Source organism: Salvelinus alpinus, chromosome 25 (genome assembly GCF_045679555.1).
Source record: "Salvelinus alpinus chromosome 25, SLU_Salpinus.1, whole genome shotgun sequence".
Classification (NCBI taxonomy): domain Eukaryota; kingdom Metazoa; phylum Chordata; class Actinopteri; order Salmoniformes; family Salmonidae; genus Salvelinus; species Salvelinus alpinus.
In genome coordinates this window covers 38,428,078-38,447,693 of record NC_092110.1, presented here as the reverse complement: position 1 = coordinate 38,447,693, position 19,616 = coordinate 38,428,078, and the positions used below count along the sequence as shown (strand labels likewise).

General features: G+C 43.0%; 1 pseudogene; it reads left to right on the top strand.

Moving 5' to 3' along the window:
- The first annotated feature begins 7,533 nt into the window (after positions 1 to 7,533).
- On the top strand, positions 7,534 to 18,919 carry LOC139553925 (extracellular tyrosine-protein kinase PKDCC-like; annotated as a pseudogene).
- The last annotated feature ends 697 nt before the right edge of the window (positions 18,920 to 19,616 follow it).

Genomic DNA, 19,616 nt, shown 5'->3' with positions numbered 1-19,616 from the left:
TATATTTCCAGTTCATTTTCCCTGGCAATTGGCTAGCTATTGTTCCTCTGCCCTTGTACCCGTAAGAAGATAATGCCATTTTGCTGATGAATACTGTGCATGGTGCCATTTAAAAAAAAAAAAGCCATCTAAAAACAGACTAGGAAGGTGTGTTGCTATGGTTACTCCATCCATCTGCATGAAGATGTTCACCTATCTTATCTCACAATGAAATAGCATGTTGATTTTTATATGTAATAAATTTGTTTTTTTACATATAAAAATCAACAAAATCTCATTTGACCTTTTTTAGTTTAGACTGACAATCATCAAACTGTTATTTTCAATGTAACGTGGTGGGTGATTCCCCTGTAATCAGGGACTGATTGACAACTGGGACACTAAACTGGGTAGAACTACTGATAGACTACTGGTCACTAAACTGGGTAGAACTACTGATAGACTACTAGTCACTAAACTGGGTAGAACTACTGATAGACTACTAGTCACTATACTGGGTAGAACTACTGATAGTCTACTAGTCACTACTGGGTAGAACTACTGATAGACTACTAGTCACTACTGAGTAGAACTACTGTTAGACTACTAGTCACTACTGGGTAGAACTACTGATAGACTACTAGTCACTATACTGGGTAGACCTACTGATAGTCTACTAGTCACTATACTGGGTAGACCTACTGATAGTCTACTAGTCACTATACTGGGTAGAACTACTGATAGACTACTAGTCACTATACTGGGTAGAACTACCAATAGACTACTAGTCACTACTGGGTAGAACTACTGATAGACTACTAGTCACTATACTGGGTAGAACTACTGATAGACTACTAGTCACTACTGGGTAGAACTACTGATAGACTACTAGTCACTAAACTGGGTAGAACTACTGATAGACTACTAGTCACTAAACTGGGTAGAACTACTGATAGACTACTAGTCACTATACTGGGTAGAACTACTGATAGTCTACTAGTCACTATACTGAGTAGAACTACTAGTCACTATACTGGGTAGAACTACTAGTCACTATACTGGGTAGAACTACTAGTCACTATACTGGGTAGAACTACTAGTCACTATACTGGGTAGAACTACTAGTCACTATACTGGGTAGAACTACTAGTCACTATACTGGGTAGAACTACTGATAGACTACTAGTCACTAAACTGGGTAGAACTACTGATAGACTACTAGTCACTATACTGGGTAGAACTACTGATAGTCTACTAGTCACTATACTGGGTAGAACTACTAGTCACTATACTGGGTAGAACTACTAGTCACTATACTGGGTAGAACTACTAGTCATTATACTGGGTAGAACTACTAGTCACTATACTGGGTAGAACTACTAGTCACTATACTGGGTAGAACTACTGATAGACTACTAGTCACTACTGGGTAGAACTACTGATAGACTACTAGTCACTATACTGGGTAGAACTACTGATAGACTACTAGTCACTACTGGGTAGAACTACTGATAGACTACTAGTCACTATACTGGGTAGAACTACCAATAGACTACTAGTCACTACTGGGTAGAACTACTGATAGACTACTAGTCACTATACTGGGTAGAACTACCAATAGACTACTAGTCACTACTGGGTAGAACTACTGATAGACTACTAGTCACTATACTGGGTAGAACTACTGATAGACTACTAGTCACTATACTGGGTAGAACTACTAGTCACTACTGGGTAGAACTACTGATAGACTACTGGTCACTATACTGGGTAGAACTACTGATAGACTAGGTAGAACTACTTCATGAACTCAACGAAAGACGCAAGGAAATCCTCCCTTTCCTTTCCTCATCTCATTCCTCATCTATTTGGATGAATCTGTACATTTTGCGCAACATCAATCATTTGAAAGTAATCATTTTGGATATTAGTTTGGAGAATGAGAGTGAAGTTCCCATTGAATCTATTAGAACGAATAAGGATCATATTGGCTGTGATCAGCATGTTGATATGAAAGCTGTGGATATCCTTGGTTCGGTTTATACCAGAATAGTGCTCAAAGATGTGCTATCGGAGGGACATTCTGTTGCGTTGAAGACTGTGTACGATAAAGGAATTGACATGGGGAGATGTCTCGCGGATTTTAAAGACCCCCTTGGGCTGTCACAAGCTCCTGTCTTTCAAAACTGAAAAAAATAAATAGTTTTGCTGCAGAGACTGCAACATCCAAACATCATCAAGGTACGCGAAAAGGGTATTCATTGAATAAATACATACATTGCCTAAGGAATAGAATATAACTTTATTGATCTCCATAGACTAATCAAGGTGTCAGAAGCTTACACAAACACACAACATAGCCCTGCCTTAAAAAAAAACATGACCTACAGTGTTAGAAAACTAGACACTTCCAGCCCATCAGTGTGACTTAGTTGCCTATTTAAGGAGCTATCCCGTTCTCTGTGTCTATTATGCTCTGCTGCATGTGTAAAATGGATGAAAAGCCTCAATGTGCATCTGCAGGACCTTCCAATGTATTTCCTCTTGAACCTCTCCTGACCTTGGGTCTCAGTTCTGCATCAGCAGCTGGAGGAGATACAGTGTCCATCTGTTGGCTACTCTGCCCATTGCTCTAAGAATCCACCAAGTCTATTTCATCAATCCATTACAGTCTAATTTGCAACTTGATTGTAAGCGGTCGTAACTGTAGTTGTAGGCTACTGTGATGACTACCTTGATGAACACACTTTGCTCCCGAGTGGTGCAGCGGTATAAAGCGCTGCATCTCAGTGCTTGAGACGTCACTGCAGACACCCTGGTTCGAATCCAGGCTGTATCACAACAAGCCGTGATTGGGAGTCCCGTAGGGCGGCGCACAATTGGCCCAGCGTTGTTTGGGTTTGGCCGGTGTAGGCCTTCATTGTAAATAAGAATTTGTTCTGAACTGACTCGCCTAGTTTAAATAAATTAAATAAAACCGTTATCTATTCACTGTAACAGACCAAAGTAATAGAGCACATTGTACTGGTTTGTCCTGAGAACGTGTTGAAACAGTTATACTGCTTTCTCATAATTCTCTCCTGATAGTGCAGTATAACCTATTTCCCCCCTGTAGCTCCGAGGCCACCGTGAGGACAGTAAAGGGGCAGGTGGTATCACCCCCTGGTACGGCAACTGCTCGGCCTCTGACCGCAAGGCACTACAGAGGGTAGTGCGTACGGCCCAGTACATCACTGGGGCTAAGCTGCCTGCCCTCCAGGACCTCTACACCAGGCGGTGTCAGAGGAAGGCCCTAGAAATTGTCAAAGACCCCATCCACCCCAGTCATAGACTGTTCTCTCTCTATAACCATATCTACATGTACATACTACCTCAATCAGCCTGACTAACCAGTGTCTGTATGTAGCCTTGCTACTTTTATAGCCTGTCTTTTTACTGTTGTTTTATTTCTTTACCTACCTATTGTTCACCTAATACCTTTTTTGCACTATTGGTAAGAGCCTGTAAGTAAGAATTTCATTGTAAGGTCTACACCTGTTGTATTCGGAGCACGTGACAAATAAACTTTGATTTGATTTTTATTCAGAAATTATTTGGAAAGGCCATGAGGTCGAAGGAATTGTCAGTAGAGCTCCGAGACAGGATTATGTCGAGGCACAGATCTGGGGAAGGGTACCAAAAAATGTTTGCAGCATTGAAGGTCCCCAAGAACACAGTGGCCTCCATCATTCTTAAATGGAAGAAGTTTGGAACCACCAAGACTCTTCCTAAAGCTGGCCGCTTGGCCAAACTGAGCAATCGGGGGAGAAGGGCCTTGGTCAGGGAGGTGACCAAGAATGCGATGGTCACTCTGATAGAGCTCTAGAGTTCCTCTGTGGAGATGGGAGAACCTTATAGAAGAACAACGATCTCTGCAGCACTCCACCAATCAGGCCTTTATGGTAGAGTGGCCAGACGAAAGCCACTCCTCAGTAAAAGACACGACAGCCCGCTTAGAGTTTGCCAAAAGGCACCTAAAGGACCATTCCTTTAGGTGCCTTTTGTGGGGATTCTGTGGGGATGTTTTTCAGCAGCAGGGACTGGAAGACCCGTCAGGATTGAGAGAAATATGAACGGAGCAAAGTACAGTGAGATCCTTGATGAAGACCTACTCCAGAGTGCTCAGGACCTCAGACTGGGGCAAAGGTTCACCTTCCAACAAGAAAACAACCCTAAGCACACAGCCAAGACAACGCAGGAGTGACTTCGGGTCAAGTCCCAGAATATCCTTGAGTAGCCCAGCCAGAAGCCGGACTTGAACCCGATCGAACATCTCTGGAGAGATCTGAAAATAAATGTGCAGCAACACTCCCTGTCAAACCTGACAGAGCTTGAGAGGATCTGCAGAGAGGAATGGGAGAAACTCTCCAAACGTGTGCCAAGCTTGTAGTGTCATACGCAAGAAGACTCAAGGCCGTAATCACTGTCAAAGGTGCTTTAACAAAGTACTGAGTAAAGGGTTTGAATACTAAATACTGTGATATTTCTGTTTTTTTGGTAATGCATTAGCAAAGATTTCATAAAACCTGTTTTTGCTTTGTCATTATGGAGTAGTGTGTGTAGATTGAGGATAAACTATTTAATCAATTGTAGAAATAAGGCTGTAACGTAACAATGTGGAAAAAGTGAAGGGGTCGGAATACTTTCATAATGCACTGTACGTTGTTGTAACGATGTGCAAATAGTTTTAAGTACAAAAGGGAAAATAAATAAAAAATAAATATGGGTTGTATTTACGATGGTGTTTGTTCTTCACTGGTGGCCCTTTTCTTGAGGCAACAGGTCACAAATCTTGCTGCTGTGATTAGATATGGGAGTTTATAAAAATGTGATACGTTTTATTATTCTTTGTGGATCAGTGTAATCTGAGAGAAATAAGTGTCTTGTGTATGGTCATACATTTGGCAGGAGGTTGGGAAGTGCAGCTCAGTTCCCCCCCTCATTTTGTGGGCAGTGTGAACACAGCCTGTCTTCTCTTGAGAGCCAGGTCTGCCTTCGGCGGCCTTTCTAAATTGCAAGGCTATGCTCACTGAGTCTGTACATAGTCATAGCTTTCCTTAATTTTGAGTCAGTTACAAGTGGTCAGGTATTCTGCCACTATGTACTCTCTGTTTAGGGCCAAATAGCATTCTAGTTGACTCTGTTTATTTGTGAAGTATTATCTTTTAGTTTTCTCATGATCTGGTTGGGTCTAATTGTGTTGCTGTCCTGGTGCTCTGTTTGTGAACAAAGCCCCGCGACCAGCTTTCTTAGATGAACCTGGAGTTGATCCCCTATCTGTAGGTGATGGATTTGTTATGGAAGGTTTGGGAATTGCTTCCTTTTAGGTGGTTGTAGAATTTATCAGCTCTTTTTTGGGGATTTTGATCATTAGCGTGTATCGGCCTAATTCTGCTCTGCATACATTATTTGGTGTTCTACGTTGTACAAGGAGGATATATTTGTATAATTCTGCATGCAAAGTCTCAATTTGGTGTTTGTTCCATTTTGTGAATTATTTGTTGGTGAGTCGACCCCAGACGTTCACAACCATAAAGGGCAATGGGTTCTATAACTGATTGAAGTATTTTTTTGCCAGATCCTAATTGGTATGTCGAATTTGATGTTCCTTTTGATGGTGTAGAAGGCCCTTCTCACCTTGTCTCTCAGATCGTTCACAGCTTTGTGGAAGTTAGCCGAGGCACGTATAGTTTTTGTGTGTGCTCTAGGGCAACGGTGTCTAGATGGAATTTGTATTTGTGGTCCAGGCAACTGGACCTTTTTTGGAGCACCAATATTTTTCTCTTACTGAGATTTACTGTCAGGGCCCAGGTCTGACAGAATCTGTGCAGAAGATCTAGGTGCTGCTGTAGGCCCTCCTTGGCTGGGGACAGAATATCTCTCTCTGCTCTCTCTCTGCCTCGCTCTCTTTTCTCTCTCACTCTGCTCTCTTTCTCACTTCGCTCTCTCTGCTCTCTCTCGTTTGCTCTGCTCTTACTCTCACTTCTCTCTCTGCTCTCTCTCTCTCTCTTGCTGTCTCTGACACACAGACACACTCAATCTCTCTCTCTACTGCACTCCTCCTCCACAACCCTGGAGAAAGTGCTAATCAGGAACAGCCCGTCCCCTGGCTCCCACTGGGGCATACCTGGGGTGGATGATAGGGGGCCCGGGGGGTTGGAGAAGGAGCTGCTGGGAGGATGACATTCTTAGCCTGGAGTGGATTAACCCAGTCCCCATCTTCATTCCAACGGGGCCTGATAAAATACGCTGAAGAGACAGATGTCGGTGCTCAGGGGGATCTTGAATGTCAGCCTCCTCTCTCACGCCTTAGGCCCTCTACTATTTTCTAGTGTGCGTAGTGCCCCATATATGTCTGTCTGTGTGTGACACTGATTGTCTGTGTGTGACACTGATTGTCTGTGTGTGACACTGATTGTCTGTGTGTGACACTGATTGTCTGTGTGTGTGCGGGACACTGATTGTCTGTGTGTGTGCGTGACACTGATTCTCTGTGTGTGTGCGTTTTGTGTGTGAGAGAACATGCATGGATGTGCATGTGTATACGTCCAGAAGGGTTCCTGTTTGCAAGTACAGTATATGCTCATTAGAATACACGGTGAAGAGTCATCACGGGTAGTCATTTGGGGATCCGTGAAGGTGAGAAATGAGTAACAGTAAGGGTGAGGTGCCTGGTCCCTCAAAGCTTATTTGTCGCATACACAGATTAGCAGATGTCAAAGCAAGTGTAGCAAAATGCTTGTGTTTCAGTAAATGTCTAACAGTACAATACTAATACACAAATAATCTCAATTATTATTTTTTTTTTAAAGTCAAGATATTAAAAACATCTGAACGAGCAATATCAGAGTCCAGAATATAAATATGTGACCGACCGACTTGAATATAAATAATATTACAGTGCCTTCGGAAAGTATTCAGACCCCTTTGACTTTTTCCACATTTTGTTAGGTTACAGCCTTATTCTAAAATTGATTAAATTAATTGTATTCCTCATCAATCTACACACAATACCCCATATTGACAAAACAAAAACAGGTTTTTAGAAATTTTAGCATATGTATTAAATATGAACAACAAATACCGTATTTACATAAGTATTCATACCCTTTGCAATGAGACTCGAACTTGAGCTCAGGTGCGTCCTGTTTCCATTAGTTATGGAAACAGGATGCACTTGACAAACCTTTAGAAGACCTGCATCCAACTTGACAGAGCTTGAGAGGACCTGCAGAGAAGAATGGGAGAAACTCCCCAAATACAGGTGTGCCAAGCTTGTAGCGTCATACCCAAGAAGACTCGAGGCTGTAATCGCTGCCAAAGGTGCTTTAACAAAGTACTGAGTAAAGGGTCTGAATATTTATGTGATGAGTTTTTTATTTTAAATACATTTGCAAAAAAACCTAAAGACCTGTTTTTGCTTGTCATTATGAGGTATTGTGTGAAGATTGATTAGGGAAAAACCAATTTAATCAATTTTAGAACACGGCTGTAACCTAACAAAATGTGGAAAAAGTAGAGGGGTCTGAACACTTTCCGAATGCACTGTAGATGTCCTGTAGGGCAGGCAGTGTGCCACCGGTGACGCGTTGGGCTGACCAAACCATCATCTAAAGAGGGCCCTGCAGTTGCGGGCAGTGCAGTTGCCATACCAGGCAGTGATACAGCCTGACAGAGTGCTTGTAAGGGTCTTAGGGGCCAAGATTAATTTCTTCAGCCTTTTTAGGTTGAAGATGCGCTGTTTGCCTTCTTCACCACAGTATCGGTGTGGAGGTACCATTTCAGGTACTCGGTGAAGTTTTTAACCTTCTCCACAGCGGCCCCATCAATGTGGATGGGGGCGTGCCCTCTCTGCTGTCTCCTGTAGTCCACGATCAGCTCCTTTGTTTTGTTGAGGGAGAGGTTATTTTCCTGGTACCGCTCTACCAGAGCTCTCACCTCCTGTCTGTAGGTTGTCTCGTCATTGTTAGTAATCAGGCCTACCGCTGTTGTGTTGTCAGCAAACTTGATGATTGAGTTGGAAACGTGCGTAACCACACAGTCATGGGTGAACAGAGAGTACAGGAAGGGGCTGAGCACACACTCCTGTGGGGCCCCCCCGTGTTGAGGATCAGCATGGCAAAGGTTTTGTTGCCTGCCTTCAACACCTGGGGTCGTCCTGTCAAGAAAGTCTAGGAGTGGAGTCCAGTGACATGTCTAGGACTTAGTTGCACAGGGAGGGGTTTCAGACCCAGAGCCCTGAGCTTAATCTTGGGCTCCTGAGTGGCACAGCGGTCTAAGGCACTGCATCTCAGTGCTAGAGGTGTCACTACAGACACTCTGGTTTGAATACAGGCTAGGCTGTATCATAACCGGCCGTGATTGGGATTCCCATAGGGCAGTGCACAATTAGCCCAGCGTCGTCCGGGTTTGGCCGGTGTATGCCGTCATTGCAAATAAGAAATGGTTCTTAACTGACTTGCCTAGTTATATAAAGGTTAAATTTAAAAAATAAAATAAAATGTATGATGAGCTTGGAGGTTAATAAAGTGTTGAAGGCTGATATGTAGTCGATGAACAGCATTTTTTATATACATTTAATTTTTTACTTTTTACCCCTTTTTCTCCCCAATTTCGTGATATCCAATTGGTAGTTACAGTCTTGTCCCATCGCTGCAACTCCCGTACGGACTCGGGAGAGTAGAAGGTCGAGAGCCCTGTGTCCTCCGAAACACGACCCTGCCAAGCCGCACTACTTCTTGACACACTGCTCGTTTAACCAGGAAGCCAGCCGCACCAATGTGTCGGAGGAAACACCGTACAACTGGCGACTGTGTCAGCGTGCATGCACCTGGTCCACCACAGGAGTAGCTAGAGCGCGATGGGAAAAAGACATCCCGGCCGACCAAACCCCTAACCCAGGCGACGCTGGGCCAATTGTGCGCCACCTCTTGGGTCTCCCGGTTGCGGCTTGCTGCGACACATCCCAGGATTGAACCCGGGTCAGGTAGTGACGCCTCAAGCACTGTGATGCAGTGCCTTAGACTGTTGCGCCACTCGGGAGGCCCCAATGATGGAGCAAGTGGGGACAACAGACTGGTATAGGGAGAGATTGAATATGTCCGTAAACACTCCAGCAAGCTGGTCTGCACATGCTCTAAGGACCCATGTTGGGATGCCGTCTGGGCCGTCAGCCTTGTGAGGGTTAACACGCTCGAATGTCTTAATCACATCAGCCATTGAGAGCACACAGTCCTCGTCTGGAGATCGGGAGCACACAGTCCTCGTGAACGGCGGGGGCCCACGTCGGCAGCTCGGAGTGAGGCATTGGTGTTCACAACGTGGCTGGTTTTCTCTTTATAAACCGTGATTGTCTGGAGTCCCTGCCACAATCTCTCGTGTCTGAGACATTTAATTGCAACTCCACTTTGTCCCTGTACTGTCGTTTTGCCTCTTTGATTGCCTTACGTAGGTCATAGCTGGTCTTTTTCTACACGTCTATGTTCCCAGTCATCTTGCCATGGTTAAATGCGGTGGTTCGCACTTAAATGTTTGCGAGAATGCTGCCATCTTTCACAGGTTTTTGGTTTGGATAAGTTATAATTGTCACAGTAGGAACAATATCCTCTATGCACTTCCTGATGAACTTAGAGGCGACCCGGAACATTTCCCAGTTCCAGTCCGTGTGATCAAACACATGGCGAAGAGTCCATCAGTCTTTCACCCAACTCTTCTTTTTATAGTGGTGCGGCTGCACTGAGAGACGTTCAAGAAACTGGACGGGTTACGGGGGAGGCAGGTAGCCTAGTGGTTAGAGCGTTGGGCCAGTAACCCGAAAGGTTGCTGGATCAAATCCACGAGCTGACAAGGTAAAAATCAGTCTTTCTGCCCATGAGCAAGGCAGTTAACCCACTGTTCCCTGGGTGCCGAAGACGTGGATGTTGATTATGGCAGCACCTCTCTGATTCAGAGGGGTTGGATTAAATGCGGAAGACACATTTCAGTTGAATGCATTCAGTTGTACAACTGACTAGGTATCCCCCTTTCCCTTACTGCTCTTAAACCTGTGTAAGCCTGTAATTGCGCTTGTAACAACACTGTATTAGTAAGTTGTTAGACATGTTAGTATTTTCTTGCACACATTTTGTACATACCACAGCTGACAGTCTAAACAACACATATGATGAAATCATCATCATCATGAATTACGATGTACATGACATACATGTCAATAAAAAACAGAGTAGACCATGACAACCATAACTTCCACAACATCATCAAACCTGCACATATTTTACCTCAGGTTTGTTTGGGCTTGGTGAGGCTCCTCCACTTCCTCTCCCACTCCCCTCTGGGCTCCGTGGCTCTGTTGGACTTCCAACCCCGTCAGTTCGTCATGGTGTCTGGGGAGCTGAAACTAACAGACCTAGACGATGCTAGCGTGACAGAGCACACCTGTCAGACAGACCAGGACTGTCTTACAGTTCCCCCTCCGTAACTTCAGCCAGCCCTGCTTGGCCCTGGGAGTATGTGAGGGCCTTAATGCGATGAGGAATCTCTACAATGTCTACAGGTAATACAGCTAGCTGCACTCCCATTGTTAAACTTAACAGCGGTAAAAATATATTTTAAAGTGTTTTGCAAGATTGGTGAGATGTAGTCATTTCATTGCTAGTTTCTCAGACCCAGATGAAGTCTAAGCTTATCCTACAGTAATAAACAGCTCAATGTGGAATCTTTATTGAAAGTGAATTTAAGTACAGGTATAGGCTTAATCTAAGTCCAGGAAACCAGCCCCTTAGTAAAAAACAAGAACCATTGTTAAGGTAGGTGTTATGTTGCATTATAGTCCCACTCTTTGTTGGTTTAGTTAGATCATACCTCGCTTTGTTCCATTTCGAAGACTACATCATGTATTCACTCATGATCCTGACAGGTTTACTGCACGTTTGTTGTGATGAGGAGTCAACATTGCGCGACATATGTGACGGGACTTGTCTGAATGAGAAGTGTTTCTTTTGCCCCGCCTCAGGTATTTCTTCACCTACCTGTTGCCTCACCAAGCCCCAGCTGCTCTGAGACATCTGGTGGATCACATCATGAACTCAACGGGTGAGGACTGGAGTAGACTGAACATTAGTGATGGGCGGGATCGATACAGTTACGTATCGGGATATTATTTTTGATGATATGTCGTATCGCATTGTTTTGTCAATATCGCAGTATTATTTTTGCGCTGGTTGGCTGTACCTGCACAAACTAGTATTTTTCCTTCATAGCTCGTTCTCCATTTTCTTTTTAAATAGGGAGCCTTTTTTGTTTTCAAAACATTTATTTACGTGACTGATCAAAACTAGTTTTCTCATGGCTCTCTCTTGTCCCCCTGCAGCAGACAGACAAATGGTGAGCAATATGTTTGGAACATCGAATCGCAAATAAAGTATAGAATCGCAATACATATAGAATTAGGAGAATCGCAATACATATCTTGTCGGCACCTAAGTATCATAATAATATCATATTGTGAGGTCCCTTGCAATTCCCAGCGCTACTGAACATGACCCGCCATTACTATTATTCCTCTGGAAAGACATAATATGGCCTTTCATATGTTAGAGCCCAGAGTTTTTCCCTACAACTGTAGGCCCTGCACGTTGATGTGTTTTTTCTCTTCCCCCCACTGCATATGAATATAACTGGGCCTAGGGCTGTTACAGAGACCGTATTACCGCAGTCAAATTCCAAGTGACCGTTTAGTCACGGTAACTAGGCTTCTCCAAGCTCCGATGCTGCTGAAGGTCATTAGTAGCCTACCAAACTTGCTAACTGCCTGCTACTCAGCACTCTATTGTCCCTCTAATCATTCTCACATTGATGCAAATGTTATCAAAAATCAAATCAAATACTTCATGAGAACCTATGAGCTCATGTTGTGCAACATTTCTGTAGGCTATACAATTGCGTGAGAAAAAAACAGAATTTTGATGGCCTCTAAGAAAAAGAGGAGGATCCCGTCAGCTTTTTATAGGCTAGGCCTACGATATTTCTCAACTTTCCTAATATTAAGCATATTTCTTCGCTTTACAACAGGAGTATTCTTAATTTAATAGCCTACCTGGCTGGCATGAAATTGAACCACGGGGAAAGTGTCCTCCATTTGCTGTTTAAGTGCATAGATGACATGTATTTTTTTTCTGCCGCTGTTCTGAGACAGGTGCATGATAACGGTCCATTCTAAGTCAAAAGTAATTTCACACACATATATTATTTAGTATATGTAAAGACAAGATTAAATTAAGAATAGTCTAATGCGTGACAATATTAGCCTATCACTTGTGAATGATGTATTATCACTTGAATGATGCCCAGTAAGGAAAGAAACAGCACGCCTTTTTTTTGCAACTTTTTCAAATCCTAGTCGCACATCTCATGTAGATGTGAGATGAGATGTGCGACTAGGATTTGAAAAAGTAGGCCCTGCAGTTGAGATACTTTGTTTGTATCTCAACTACAGTGGCCAAATAACGTCTTAAAATTAAGCACATTAATCCGCTTTACAACAGGTGTTGTAACTATAGGGGGTGCTGTTCTGCATTAGCATTTTTTGGTCTCCAAATTAAACTGCCTCGTGCTCAATTCTTGATCGTACAATATGCATATTATTGTTATTATTGGATAGAAAACACTTTCTAGTTTCTATAGCCGTTGGAATTTTGTCTCTGAGTGGTACAGAACTACTTCTACAGCACTTTTCCTGACAGGGAGTCAGATTTCAGAAATTTTTACCCCTGATCTGGGATCGGTTTTAAGGTGCCAGTAGATGCTATGGAGAAACCGACACTGCCTACGTCTTCCTCTGGGTGTCAGTACGTCATCACGCTTTGAATGGATTCGATTGCGCAATCAGAGCCACTATAAAACACGAAAACGTGGAAGTACCGCTCTCTTCCTGCATGCGTCTTGCGCAAGATGGACATCAGACCTGCCTCCTTCCAAATGGTTGTTTAGCCAGTGATATTTATCCGGTCATGTTTTTAGTCGTTATAGTTGTTAAAAACATCATAATGTAGTTAATTTGAACCGTTTTATAGCAATTTATATCCGTTTAGTGCGATTTTGAGGAATTTCTTTGTCGTGCACTCTGAAACTTTGGGCACGTTTCGGGGTCCCGTTCGATCGTTAGTGGATATTTCGAAGGACAGAGGACATCTATCGACCAAAAGAAGATTAGACCCAAGAAAGGATACATTGCCCAAGAATCTGATGGAAAATCACCTCATAGTAAGGAATATTTAATATGATAAATCGTTGTTCTGTCTAAATATTTTAAACGCATATTACGCCATTTTGTTTGTTATAGCTTCTCTTGGCGAACGCTGTATAAGAAAGTAAGGATAATTTTAGAAATGTAAATCAGCGATTGCATTAAGAACTAATTTGTCTTTCGATTCCTGTCAACCCTGTATTTTTTAGTCAAGTATATGATTAGCTTTCAATTAAACTAGATCACTCTGAAAGATGACGTCCGACATTTTGAGGCTTGATTTCCTAGTATTTTCATTGTGTAACCACGGTTTTGTATGGCTAAATATGCACATTTTCGAACAAACTGTATATGTATGTTGTAAAATGATGTTACAGGAGTGTCATCGGAAGAATTCTGAGAAGGTTAGTGAAAAAATTAATATATTTTGGCGATGATTACGTTATAGCTCTCTTTGGCTTGAATCGATGCTCTGGTAACGTTTTCACATGTGGTATGCTAACTTATCGATTTATTGTGTTTTCGCTGTAAAACGCTTAGAAAATCTGAAATATTGTCTGGAATCACAAGATCTGCGTCTTTCCATTGCTATGCTTTGTCTATTCTTATGAAATGTTTTATTAAGAGTAAATTGGTCATACACGTTGCTCTCTATAGTAATTCTAGTCGTGTTGTGATGGTCGGTGCAATTGTAAACTGTGATTTCTACCTGAAATATGCACTTTTTTCTAACAAAACCTATCCTATACCATAAATATGTTATCAGACTGTCATCTGATTAGGTTTTTTATAGGTTATTGGCTATCAATATCTTAGTTTAGCCGAATTGGTGATAGCTACTGGTGGAGAGAAAAAATGGTGGACAAAGAAATTGTGTATTTTGCTAACGTGTTTAGCTAATAGATTTACATATTTTGTCTTCCCTGTAAAACATTTTAAAAATCTGAAATGGTGGCTTTATTCACAAGATCTGTATCTTTCATCTGGTGTCTTGGACTTGTGATTTAATGATATTTAGATGCTACTATCTACTTGTGACGCTATGCTAGCTATGCTACTCAGTGGGGGGGGGTGGTGGGGGGTGCTCCCGGATCAGGGTTGGTGACTCGTGAGAAGTTAACCGGCATACATAGGCGGCAAGTGAGTTTCAAGTTTGGGGAAGATAATTTTCACCATACAAATGCCGCTTTATAATAAAGCATTACACACATAATCACATTTGCGGTCACTTTTGAGAACAGTGTTTTCCCGCTAACTGATTGCATTCTGGATTATTTTCGTTTATAGCCTACTGCCATGTGCGCATTGCTGCACTTATAATGTGAAGAAATAGCCTAATAGTTAATCAACATTTTAAGCTAAATGTTCTGATCTGTTGCATCAGCCTCCTTGCTTTTAAAAGTTTTTTGGATGCGAGTGGTTGTATTCATTTGGGATCTATCCCATCCCACAACTGTCCTAGACTATGTTTGGAATATTTCTCTCTCAGACCAATAGAGTAGGTCAACTTTTGTACTTGGGAGATAGTAGATTGACATAGGCCAGTGCTTTTGCTGTACGTTAGGCCTATTCGTCTTGTTGGCTGACAAAAAGTAAACGAGGATAGTTCTTCTAACATATTCAATATGCGCCTCGGAATTCGATAAGAGGGACACGCGCAGTTGAGTCCCCGATGTGTCTGTCTTCGCTTGGAGTCTACTTCAGAGCTGAGATGCCTGTGAGAAGGACCCGATCACGTGACAGGCATTGGCTAATAAGAATTGAGATATCTGAGAGAGCCATGTCAGTGAGAGGTTCTTTGGAGCACCGTGATTGGCAGCCAGGAGAAGGGAATTGTTTTTGAAAAAAAATTGGTGCACACACAGGCCATGGCACGCACACACACACACACAGAGGGAGAATCAGTGACACAGACTCTGAATCTACAGCCAGCCCTATGGCACACTGCTGTGCTCAGACCAGGTCAAATTCTTATTTACAATGACGGCTTACCCCTAAATATAATTATTATATTCAGCCCAAGGGCATAACGGCCACTTTGGCCTCAAAACGCTGAGAATTCGAAGCCTAGTGAGAATATTATCAATGTTTGCCAAATTGTGAATGAGAGACTGATAAAGTGTGTGCAGCCTGCACAAAAAGAAATAACTTTTTTCAAATCATCATTAGTTGCATCATGCAGCCTTAGAATGTAATAAAAATCTAAACATGTAGCCCAACATTTGTATCACAACTAAAGTTACATAAATAACTCTAAATTAAGCACATAGAAGGACCTGTTTCTTTTGTTAACCGCTCAACACAGAATGTGCGCACTTCCTCGGAATTCATTTATAGAACGTATCCTTTCTATTTTATTCAGCTTTGTTCAATTGTATTCTTCATACTATGAAATCATCGGAGATAATGCCATGGAATTCTAACCAAATCTTGTCTGCTAAGTGAACTAGTGTATCCCACAGCCATGTGGCATAGCCAGATCAGGGCCTAACATATGTTATTCTGAAATGGACTACATTTTCTTTATATCATGTTTCTTTAGACCTGTCTAAAATAAATAATGGATTTAATGTGATGGTGTAGGCTATATTAAATTGATTTATTAGACCTTTTTAAATGTAGATGTTCCAAAGGTCTGCATCAGTGGCTTGTAGGCTATGTGTGGAAGCCAGGAGATGCTAAACATGTTTGTTAATTAACGGTAAATTACCGTGAAACCGACTGTTATTAGCTTGACAATCACCAGCTGACAACATTTCATGATCGCCACAGCCCTAACTACAATAGGGCCAGGTTTTTTGACCGACCACTTGGGCCTGCCTGACCAGGGAAAAACTCTTTGTTCACATTTGTGTGGGGAAGTAGTATTGTTCACATATAACCAAGCCATATGACTAATTCCAGTGGTGTTTCCCCTCATGCCTTTCCTGTGCTGACCTGTGTTTCTCCAGGAGAGATGAAAGGTGATGTGGATGACACGTTGGAAGCCTTTGAAGACTTGCTCCATCTGTACAAGTCCGGCATTCACCTGGACAACATTCCTCCATCATTAATCAGAGGTAATGTGCTGTGTCTTAATACAGTCTCTGGTCTAAATGGCTTTTACAGTGCTCCAGACCCCTCCCTTCCGGCCCTTCACTCTATGAAATATCAATAACTAAAACGACTGGCTTAGATCCTGCAGTGACATTTCCATGCTCCAGCACTGGGTTATGCAGCTGCATTGTGAATAGTAATCATCGTAGAATGAGCGGACTGAGCCTGGTAATATTAAGTCATGTTTTAGACAAACAGTGTTGTGATGTATTAACACTGTAAGCAGTTAGGTTCTGGCTAATGAGTTCTAAAATGAAACTGTAACTGTCCAGTACCTGTGTTCAGTTACAGGCTAAATGGATTCCTGGGCCTATAGGTCTTATGAATGGTCTCTGTTGATTTAGCATCAAGTTCAATTTTGGAACTCCATAGACCGAGGATATACAGAGGAGATTCACCTAAAGTAAAACAGATAAACCTAATGTCTCCCCTTTTTTCCAGATGATTTGTTCTACTGATTGTTCTTATAAAATAACACTGTGTTTCTGGAGCTCAAACCTGTCACCATTTTGTTTCCAGCTTAAGTTTTCACTTTTAAAGTGAGCCTCTGTTTGCCTCACAAATTCCCCAACAGAAGCGCTTGTCCCCCAATTAGTGTGCCCCCCAACATTTCCAACCCCGGCCTTGTAGGTTTAGGTGAAATAATACCAATGGTGTAACATGACACCCCATGCCACCTTCCTCTCACTGTGAATGAGTTGACTTCCGTTCTGATGCTGGGTTGGAGCGAGGCCAGGCGGTCTTAATTCACATCCCATGCCAATGTTTAGCAGATAAGTTTGGCCCAGGCCCCACAACGTGTCTGAAAGACTCTGGTGTTTCCCCCCCCCCCATTAGATTATGCAATCATGAGAGGTATCAGCACCTCTGGAAATATGGAATCCAGATGCTGGCCCTCGTACAGCCACCTGCACAGCGCCATGGAGGCGGCCTTCATCTGTAACTCCCATCCTCAGTGCACTAGCTTCAGCCTGAACAACCAGAGGACGTGGCCAGGTTAGTGTCACTCGTTGTCACCCTTAAGACATTGACTGAACCGTGGTTGTCATCAGGGGTGGAATTGGAAAATGATGCTTTGGGAAGTCGACGATGTAAAATGCCAAATTTCACCTTTTTTAAAGTCACATTTTTACAGATCAAAAACATTTCAATTTGGGAACTCCTTGTTGTCATTAAAATGCGTAAATCATTCACGTTGAATCCCCTTAATGCTGAGTACTTTAAACCTGATATCAAGCTGCAGTTCAGATTTACTTTCATTCTGAGTCACTGAAGAACTGGTCTTTTTTCTTATTTCTTTCTTTGCTTGTCTGCAGGCCGGCTCCTTACCTCACTCCGAAGCGCTTTCAGCTCTCTGGTTCCAGATGTGAACTCGGAGGTGTATTTGAAAAAGACCAAAGCCTCACCGGGAACTACGGTATGAGGAGTGTAACAACGGGAGTTGGGAAAATGGAGGGGGGGAGGTTGTTTTTGAAGAAAATAAATGAATGTGATATATTTTATAGCGCTTTTTCTCAGTGGCTGGTTTGATCTGGCTGCCAGATTTTCCCTTCAGGTATAATTATGAAAAAATTGTGCCCTCTCTGTTCCCACCTCCGCCTTGTGTGTTGTGTTTGCGAGGCTACATGGAGCCAATGGTAGGACTCCAAGCCCCTCTCTGGGGGGGGGGGGGTGAAACAAACTCTTATACAAATACACTTTGATGATAATGCACCTTGTGGCTTTCCGTAGGAATACAGGTTTGTGCGTCGAGGGCTGCGCATGGTATGAAGCATATAGGTGCTCACATCACAGCAGTCGACCTAGATGATCACAACCACTTCGTTCCCTCGTAATGGTCTTTGATTTGAATGCCAAGTTAAGTTAATACCATATGCTAAAATGGAATTATCATTGCATTGTTTGTGTTTTATTTTGTACACCTTGTGGGTGTGAACCTGTTTAACTTTTTTCAATGAAAGAGGTTCTGTTCAATGATTACTTGCTGTTCTGGACTTTTTTTTTTTATATATATATTTTTTTAACCCCCTATTTCTCCCCAATTTCGTGATATCCAATTGTTAGTAGTTACTATCTTGTCTCATCGCTACAACTCCCGTACGGGCTCGGGAGAGACGAAGGTCGGAAGCCATGCGTCCTCCGAAACACAACCCAACCAAGCCGCACTGCTTCTTAACACAGCGCGCATCCAACCCGGAAGCCAGCTGCACCAATGTGTCGGAGGAAACATTGTGCACCTAGCGACCTGGTCAGTGCGCACTGCGCCCGGCTCGCCACAGGAGTCGCTAGAGCGCGATGATACAAGGATATCCCTACCGGTCAAACACTCCCTAACCCGGACGACACTAGGCCAATTGTGCATCGCCCTATGGACCTCCCGGTCGCGGCCGGCTGCGACAGAGCCTGGGCTCGAACCCAGAGTCTCTGGTGGCACAGCTAGCACTGCGATGCAATGCCTTAGACCACTGCGCCACCCGGGAGGCTTTTGTTCTGGACTTTTAATATGCTTGTTTTAATTTTTAATATTGTTGTTTAATATTATAAATGCTTTGATATATTGTGTTTTGGAGTCTGTCTGTTTGATAGCGTCACTATAGGAATTGATCCCGTCTCTACTCCAACCAGACAATCACACTTCACACTAATGTGTGGGCATGTGTATGCATTCCTTTCGACACCCTCTCCTCTCAATCTGTTACCCATTTCAACGGGTGCAGATCCCACGACATATGGTGCTCCGCCAAGTTTACACAAAGCCCAGGGAATGCGTGCCAACTTGCCAGGTCATTATAGGACTTACATGTAAATGCTCCTTGTTTTCAGGCCCTTTCTCATGGAACAGGTCCATAATACTAAGGAGCCCTGAGAACAATTCAAAGTAAATATCCTGTTATGGGACCAACCATCTGCCCTGTTTGGGAGAGCTCCCGTGAGTTCCATTGAGAGGAGGAGGTATTAAATGCAGGTATGCAGAGCCAGAGATAAGCTAAGATCGGCCTGGGTTTGGTATGGTAGAAGCAGGTTATAGAGGGCTACGGGAGAGTCTCATGGTCCCTGGTCCCCTACTGTCTAGGTTAGAACTGGTTGGCATGATGAGGCATTGGGGAGAAAATACTAATTCAATGACTGACTGGATCACTGCGTGTGATTCAGTTGGTAGAGCATGGAGCTTGCAACGCCATGGGTTGTGGGTTCGATTCCCACGGGGGACCAGTACGAAAAAAGTATGAAAATGTATAAACTCACGACTGTAAGTCAC